Genomic DNA, 7,486 nt, shown 5'->3' on the forward strand with positions numbered 1-7,486 from the left:
CATACCTTCACTATCGCAACTTCGGGTTCTCAGGCACTTTTGATCTAACTGCAATAACTCTCTCATACTCGAAATGTGCCACGGCCAAATTGGCACAACGACGCCCTTTACGCTCTCTAATCGAAGCGCAGGGGACTCTTTACAAGACCGTTATTTGAACGAAAACTGATAAAATTTGGCATTGACATTGTTTTCACCAGCAGAAACAACCAACTAAAGACGAGATTAGGAAGCACTGAAGCCCAAGTTAACGATTTAGGAAAAGCAGAAGTTTACAAAATATCCTGTTCCCAGTGTAACGTGATACAAAAGTAGTAGAATTAAAAAGAAAAATCGACGTAAAAGGTATTTAAAAAAACTTAAAATAAAAATCCCCAGCCGCCACAATTTTATCGTCGTTCAAAGGTTTTCATTCATACACCCAACCGGGGGATGTAAGATTCGCTTACAATTATGTGGGATTCATCATCAGAGGATGTTAGTGGAGACCGCATGAACCGAGGATGCGATATACCTAGCTGCGGTCCAATGCAAGAAAATGGAAAAAAAAGAAAAATTTGGAGTGTATTAGTGAGTGAAATGAATTATGCCGAAAAAAAAATTGGAAAAAGTTTACAGGCTGGACTCGAACCACGAACGTTGCGACTATCAGACCTGAGCTTTCTTCACTGCTCTCTCCATGCTTCTGAATTAGATAGCCTAAAAGCAATCAAGAAGCGCTGATTTCCTCTCATACTCGGTTTCGTATGCTTTTTCTGCTGGAGAGATTCGAGGCAAGTGTGTGCGTCGTTCTACAATGTTAAACATAAAAAGCTTACTGGTATAGTCGAAAGCGTATAGAGAGAACACGAAATAAAAAAGACAAAAAACCATTACATCGCCTGCAAGGTCAAGTTCTAACATTCGCTGCGATGTTCATGGACAGAGGGTGATAGGAAGTGGAACTAACATTCATTGTAATAAATTTTTGGTTTGCGTGTACAATTCGCCGTTTGCATTCCATACCGTACCGTCGTATTGGACGACCACATCTTCGAGTTATTTGACCAACAGTCGCTGGTGGTCGCCCATTTTGGCCGCCTTGACTGCCGTACCGACAAGATCTTCTCTACACTGAAACAAATCGGCATGTACGGTTTATTGGATCCACACTATTTCATCTAAATATTGAGAAATTACATGCATTTTATTTATAAGAAGAGACTCATATTTGAAATCAATCCCTTTGCCTCGTGTTTAAGGAAATAGAATGTGAAAATGTGCCATTCAAACTACTTATTTTACATTGCTATGCAAATTCATTTCCGAAGAAATCGTGACCAGAGAATTTTTGTTTTAGAAAACAACGATAACCTCGTCTGGGTTTGAAAACAAATTAGCTGAATGATGAATTAAACGCTGTCCAGACTGGAGAGTTATAACATGTTATAACGGTTGTCAAATAATTGCAACACAGAAACCACCATCAAGATAGCGCTATAACATGTTATAACTCTGTAGTCTGAACGTACTATTAGAAATGAGATGAAAAATCATATTCCATATTTCAATCAAATGTAGGGTAGAGCGCTACTTCGTCGTAATCGCCCATTTCCGTTCTATCGATCAGAAGAGATCAATAATATCAATGATTTCACCGTGCACAAATCAATAATAGGTTTGTTACGATGCGTTAGTTCATTAGCTACAACATAAATCCTATTAGAGCGCATTGTATGAATATTTACGCTCATTGTTCTCAAAACAAAAGAAGCGCTCCTAGCGAATCCCCCTTTTCTACGTTTATGCGTAGGACGAAGAAAATCTAATGGCGTTTCAATGCGTTAGGACGGAATTGAAACTCGTAGAACGAATTTAGAATCAAGAAGCAGTGTTAGATTTTAAACAATATCTCAACAATTTGTGACTCTTTATCAAATCCAACGGTAGGTATGGAAAGGTGAATAAATTTAGCAGTCATCTGTGACATAAATATTCCATTTTTTGTTCAAACCCGTTAAAAAAAGAGAGGTAAAGTGCGGGTTGTGCTTAGTAGGACGGAAATCAGATCAAAAACCCTATGTCTTCAATTATTTAAAAATAATCTGTTTATTAGTTTACACGACATTTCCAAATTAAGATATCTAGAAAATCATAATACGAACTGAATTTTCACACGCTCCATCCGAGAACAAGTACAAAGCTAGAAGCAGGGGGCGATGCACTCCAGGCAAAACACGACAAGCACCACTTGATCCTGGCAAATTTGTAGGAAAACAAGCATCTCCCTTGTGTTAATGCCGTGCACCTACATACAAGTATCACTCGATGGGAAGGGGGAAAAAGTCCCATAGCTTCAAAACACTCATTCTCTCCTCCATCATCCCCCATGCTGTTGCTGATGCTATTAATTTCCGCTTAGGTTGGATGTTGTGAGGCGGGTGATGCGGGTCCGTGTTTTCCACAGAGGAAGAACGACGCCAACAGCATCACTGCTGCTGCTGCTGCTGCTGCTGAGGTTCTGATTGATAAGCAACCGCCACAAGCGTTTCCATAGCAATACCACCACTAGACTTTAAAGGGAGTGCGAGATGTAAATGCGGCGATCAAAAGCGAGAGAGTGAGATGATTTGTGAGGCTTCTCTGAGCGCAGACTCCGGATCTCACTAGGTGGATTGCTCTTGCTCTCCAATATTATCTTCTCTTCGTGGATACATGTCGTAGAACTCTAGATGGGCGGAGGCAGTTGAATGAATTGACAGTATTCAGTCGAAAAAATCGGGTCACATTCAAACAGATGTGAACGAATTTAAAGTTAATTTTCAAAACCTTAATACAGGTATACCACGATATAACGAAACTGTCACTTTGGCTTCCATTGTCGATATCTTGAAATCTACAATTCAATCATACAAATCACTATTACCAATAGATGAGGGATTGTTTCATCTGTTCGATGTTTTTTTTTTTCCTTTGGTTTGTTTTTTCCGTCGATCTTGTTTTCCGTGCTGAGCACCAATGTTACCGACGTGCCAGGAAGGCAGCTCCCACACCTGGACCCTACCTATCGACCCATCAACTCATGAACCGGGGACCAACGGCTTTACTCCCCATCCGAAGGAAGGCGTGATCAGAGATGTTATGCCTCAGAACATCCCGGCGGTGTCGACTGGGATTGAACCCAGGCCTGCTGGGGTGAGAGGTAATCACGCTTACCACTACACCACCGGCGCCGTTAACTGTTCGATGTTGTTACTCTTTTGCTTGATCGATTGTTGTTTATCGATTGCGAGAAATCAGCGGTGGAAGTCAAAAATGGCAGTTACGTTATATCGAAGACAACAAATCAAGAAAACTGGCAACTCTTCTATTTTCTCATACAAACGCTATGAGACAGGAACAATCGCGTCATCTGCCGCTCAAAGGTAAATGCTTCGAACGAATTTGATAGCAAAGATTACAACCTCAGAAGAAGGGTTTGTGTATTTGCTCATTTTTCTATGCGTTGCTTCCACCTTCACTCAAGTGCAGCGCTACACTGAACCAATATGACATATTCCTGTTATGTGGAAGTCTTTTAAATTTGCGCTATAAGATAATCCAATGAAAATGATATGATTGAAAATGTTTCAGGTAAATTCTATATGAATATCTGATACATTTACAATGCTGATAATTTGGTAACTTTTGTATGATCGTCATATGATACATGACAATCGGTCAAATTATAATAATTAACTGAAATGGATTTGAAACACATAAGCATAAGCTTTACTTTTCACCACAATATAATATATATGTCATAAATGAATCGAAGTAAAGTTAATGTGAAAATCACATGAAATTTACTTCTTCTTTTGACACATATATTTAATCGATTCCTAAAAATAAATCGAAAAATAAACATCAGGCAGTGGGAGCTTTCACAGTTGTGTCTTTTTTATTGTAGCTGATTTGGGATTCGATCAAGAACTGTTGAGGTGTGATGCTTTCGGTGTCTGCGCTCGATTCCACTGGGCCACGGCTGACTTCAAGATTGAGCTCGTTCAATTAGCATGAAGTAAGAACAGTTCTCCCGCCATAGAATGTAGTGCAACGTTATGCTCGTTTTGCTAGAGTGAAGAAAAATAGCACTGACAAATTTATGCTCCGTTTCGGTGGTGTCGTGTATTCAAATCTTGCTTAATGCTCCTGTGTACAATAAAACAACGACTACATTATATGAGTTCATGGAACTGGTTAATGAAGTTCGAGTACTAGTGCTGGAATCTGAATCAGCCGTGTAGAAGGCTTACAATTAGAATCTTAGCAAATAAATATTGCAGTAGAATCATTTTTTTTTTCGATCTCAATACATTCTTTTCACAAACCCCTTATCTTATGGAACAATAACAAACAAGGATTATTCAATGCAGTATCATTGTTGTTGGTAGTATTTAGTTCGACTAATCATTTTAATGAGTGTACGATAACATCGTTGAATATTGTTTCAATAATTTATGAAGAACAATCATGTAAGATGTATTTTATTGGGAGTGATATTCATTCCAGAAAACCATGCCAAAACAAATCTCGATGAACATTTCAAATGGTCCTATCTGCTTTGATCGATTCTCTTCATCGACTTTCTCTTTTCATAACCACTGCTATGCAAACAGATTTCGCGCTAATTCTACCACATAGTTTGATAAAGGAGGTTCTTATCTAGCGTCCAAAACGTCAAATACAACAGGGAAAGGTTTTGCAGCTGAGTTATTAACGAAAGAGAAAGTCGATGAAGAGAATCGATCAAAGCAGATAGGACCATTTGAAATGTTCATCGAGAAATGTTTGCCGTTGGATTTCTTAAAAGGCAAATCTATATGACTATATAATGATTGGGATAGATCTGTTTACAATCTTTAAACGTCAAAAATCAAAGGAAGCTATTACAATGAGATATACATGTTTTCCTATACTGCAAAGTTAAATGACTGTCCAACAGTTTCTACATGTCTGTTTACACGCGACATATCAACAAACGTCAAAAATCGTTAAAAGCAACTCCAATAAAATAAACAAAATTATTTTATAAGGTATATCTTTTAGTGAGCAATATTCATCATAAAAACAGGTATATTTTACTGAATTTTCTCATAGTGCAAACATATATGATTTTCCATTAGTTTCTAGATGTCTGTTCCCACCCATTACATATCACCAGTTTTTCACCATGACAAATATCAGACAATATTCATATACATCTTATCTATCGCTAACCACGCTCAAAGAAAAGTATTATCAAGTACTAAGTATGTGAAATTACGATAGAAATCATTCCATATCGCAGTCATAGTTTTTAAGTTTTTTTTTTTTTTTTTTTTCTTTATTTTAGAGATTTTTAGCCTGAGGCTAGTTCATCTCTTATAGTTTTTAAGTGATAATCCAATGGAATCTATCAATCATCACATAGAATGAATAAATCTGCTGACATTGCTATTTTATAAGATGGATCCAATAAACGGTACATGTCGATTTGTTTCAGTGTACTGTATCTGTCGCTTGGATTCTGGCAAAGTTGCCAGTCTTCTTGATTTGTTGTCTTCGGTTATATCGAGGTATAACAATAGAGGTAAAGGCCCAAGCGCAATGACAGCGGAAGCGGAACGGCAGCGGCAGCGGAAAAGCCCGATCTCAGTAAGCTTACTTGTCGGATTGAAAACTAGTTAGAATCAAATCGATTTGGGTTAGGCATCTTGATATCATTTGTGACAACTGTCAAACTTTCCGTTTCCGTTCCGGTTCCACCCACATTGCGTTTGGGCCTTAACTCTAAGAATAGAAGCACCGACAAACCGACATGACACTTAATTCTGACTTATGCCCGAAAATCGTAAACGGCCGATTTAAATGTGCAGTGACCCGAACTGTCAAAACCATAGAATTTTTTGATCTAGATAAAAATAATTTGTCCAGAATAGATTAGACATGAACCAATTCATAACTTTTACATGTGGGTTCATGGGTTAGCCAAAAATTTCTCGCGAACACGCAGCCAGATGTCAGTAGTGTGCTTTGGTCAAAAATTTGATTGTTTTTGCTATGGTCTTTCATGTCGGTTTGTCGGTGATAGAAGGTCCCGAAGAAACGTGCTCAGCTTTTTGGCTCAGCTCTGGTACTCTCTTCGGTCCCATGTTAATCTATGCACCCCTCGAAACATAGAAAAAACCACGAACCGCTCAGAAGACATGAGCTAAATGCTGGAACTAAGGGGTAGGGAGCTACATGTTGAAAAAAATGCAGACTAATAGGCTACACAGCAAACAACAATTGTAATATCAATCAACGTAATTTAAGTTGATGTATGAAATAATGATGTAATAACAAAAAGCAGATGCAATATTATATAAATGGATGCAATTTTGATCGCAAAATCGATGTAGTTCGTAATATTACACAACCAGTGGAATGACCTCTGTGCGGCTGTTTGGATGTAATATTCAACAACCTTTTTTTCTGTGTTCGATTTTTAACCTCACACAGAGAAAAAAAAATTACCCTAAATTTAAGTTCTTTTTACTTAATTTTGGGTAATTTTGAGTTTTGTATCCCACGTTCACTTTTTGTTGTTGTCAAAAACGGAACGATAGATTCGACTTTCTCATGACTATCGTTCATTAAGCTTCTAGTGAGTATATGAGATATTCTCAAATTTGAGTCAATTGAACTTAATTTTGGGTAGAAATTACTCACGAGTAAGTAATTATTTTTGCTGTAATCAAATGTAAACTACTATAAGCGGTTTACTGAAAATAAGCTTATTGAACGGAACATGGGAGATGAGTGAAAAGAACTTAATTTTGGGGAATTTTTCGGTTCCGTGCATAATGTGAGCCTGCGATAAACATGGTAAAGATTGATGAAGGTTTAGAGGTTGGGCAAAGCGGGTTGAAGTTTCCGGTTTAATCATGGTTTTGAAGAGGTTTATAAAGATTAAAATGCACTTTAAGACCATAATAAAACCGGAAATGTTGTGATATCTTTTCTTTATTTTTCTCTTAACTTTCATTCCATTATTTTATGAAACATTATATGGACGATGATTCCCAAGGATTCACCCCAACCGATTTTAGACCTTAATATAATGGCAGGTTGAGTGCAATTAGATGTCATTAAACTTGATTAATTCAAACAGCGAGGATAGTCCCCAGACGGCCAACAGTTCTTTTGCTACAGTGAGTGGTAGTTCCATATGCAGATCCATATCATGATGGGCCCACATAAGGAACATAGGCCTAATTTTACATCCCGTTACCCTACATAGAAATAATTACACAAATTGAGCTCATTGAACTCACTCAAAAGATATCTAATTTACCACCATATACATAATCAGAAAGAGACAGGAAGGTGCGATTGCCCATCAAAAATTGAGTAGAAGAATTCTTCTTTTATAGCAGTATTATACTCGCATGCTGTCCCATTAGGGATGTTTTCTTTTGAAACCTGTATTCGAAATCATTAAGAC

This window comes from Ochlerotatus camptorhynchus, unplaced genomic scaffold, assembly GCF_037179485.1.
Source record: "Ochlerotatus camptorhynchus isolate MF236.1 unplaced genomic scaffold, CSIRO-AGI_Acam_v1.1 ptg000204l, whole genome shotgun sequence".
Taxonomy (NCBI): Eukaryota; Metazoa; Arthropoda; class Insecta; order Diptera; family Culicidae; genus Ochlerotatus; species Ochlerotatus camptorhynchus.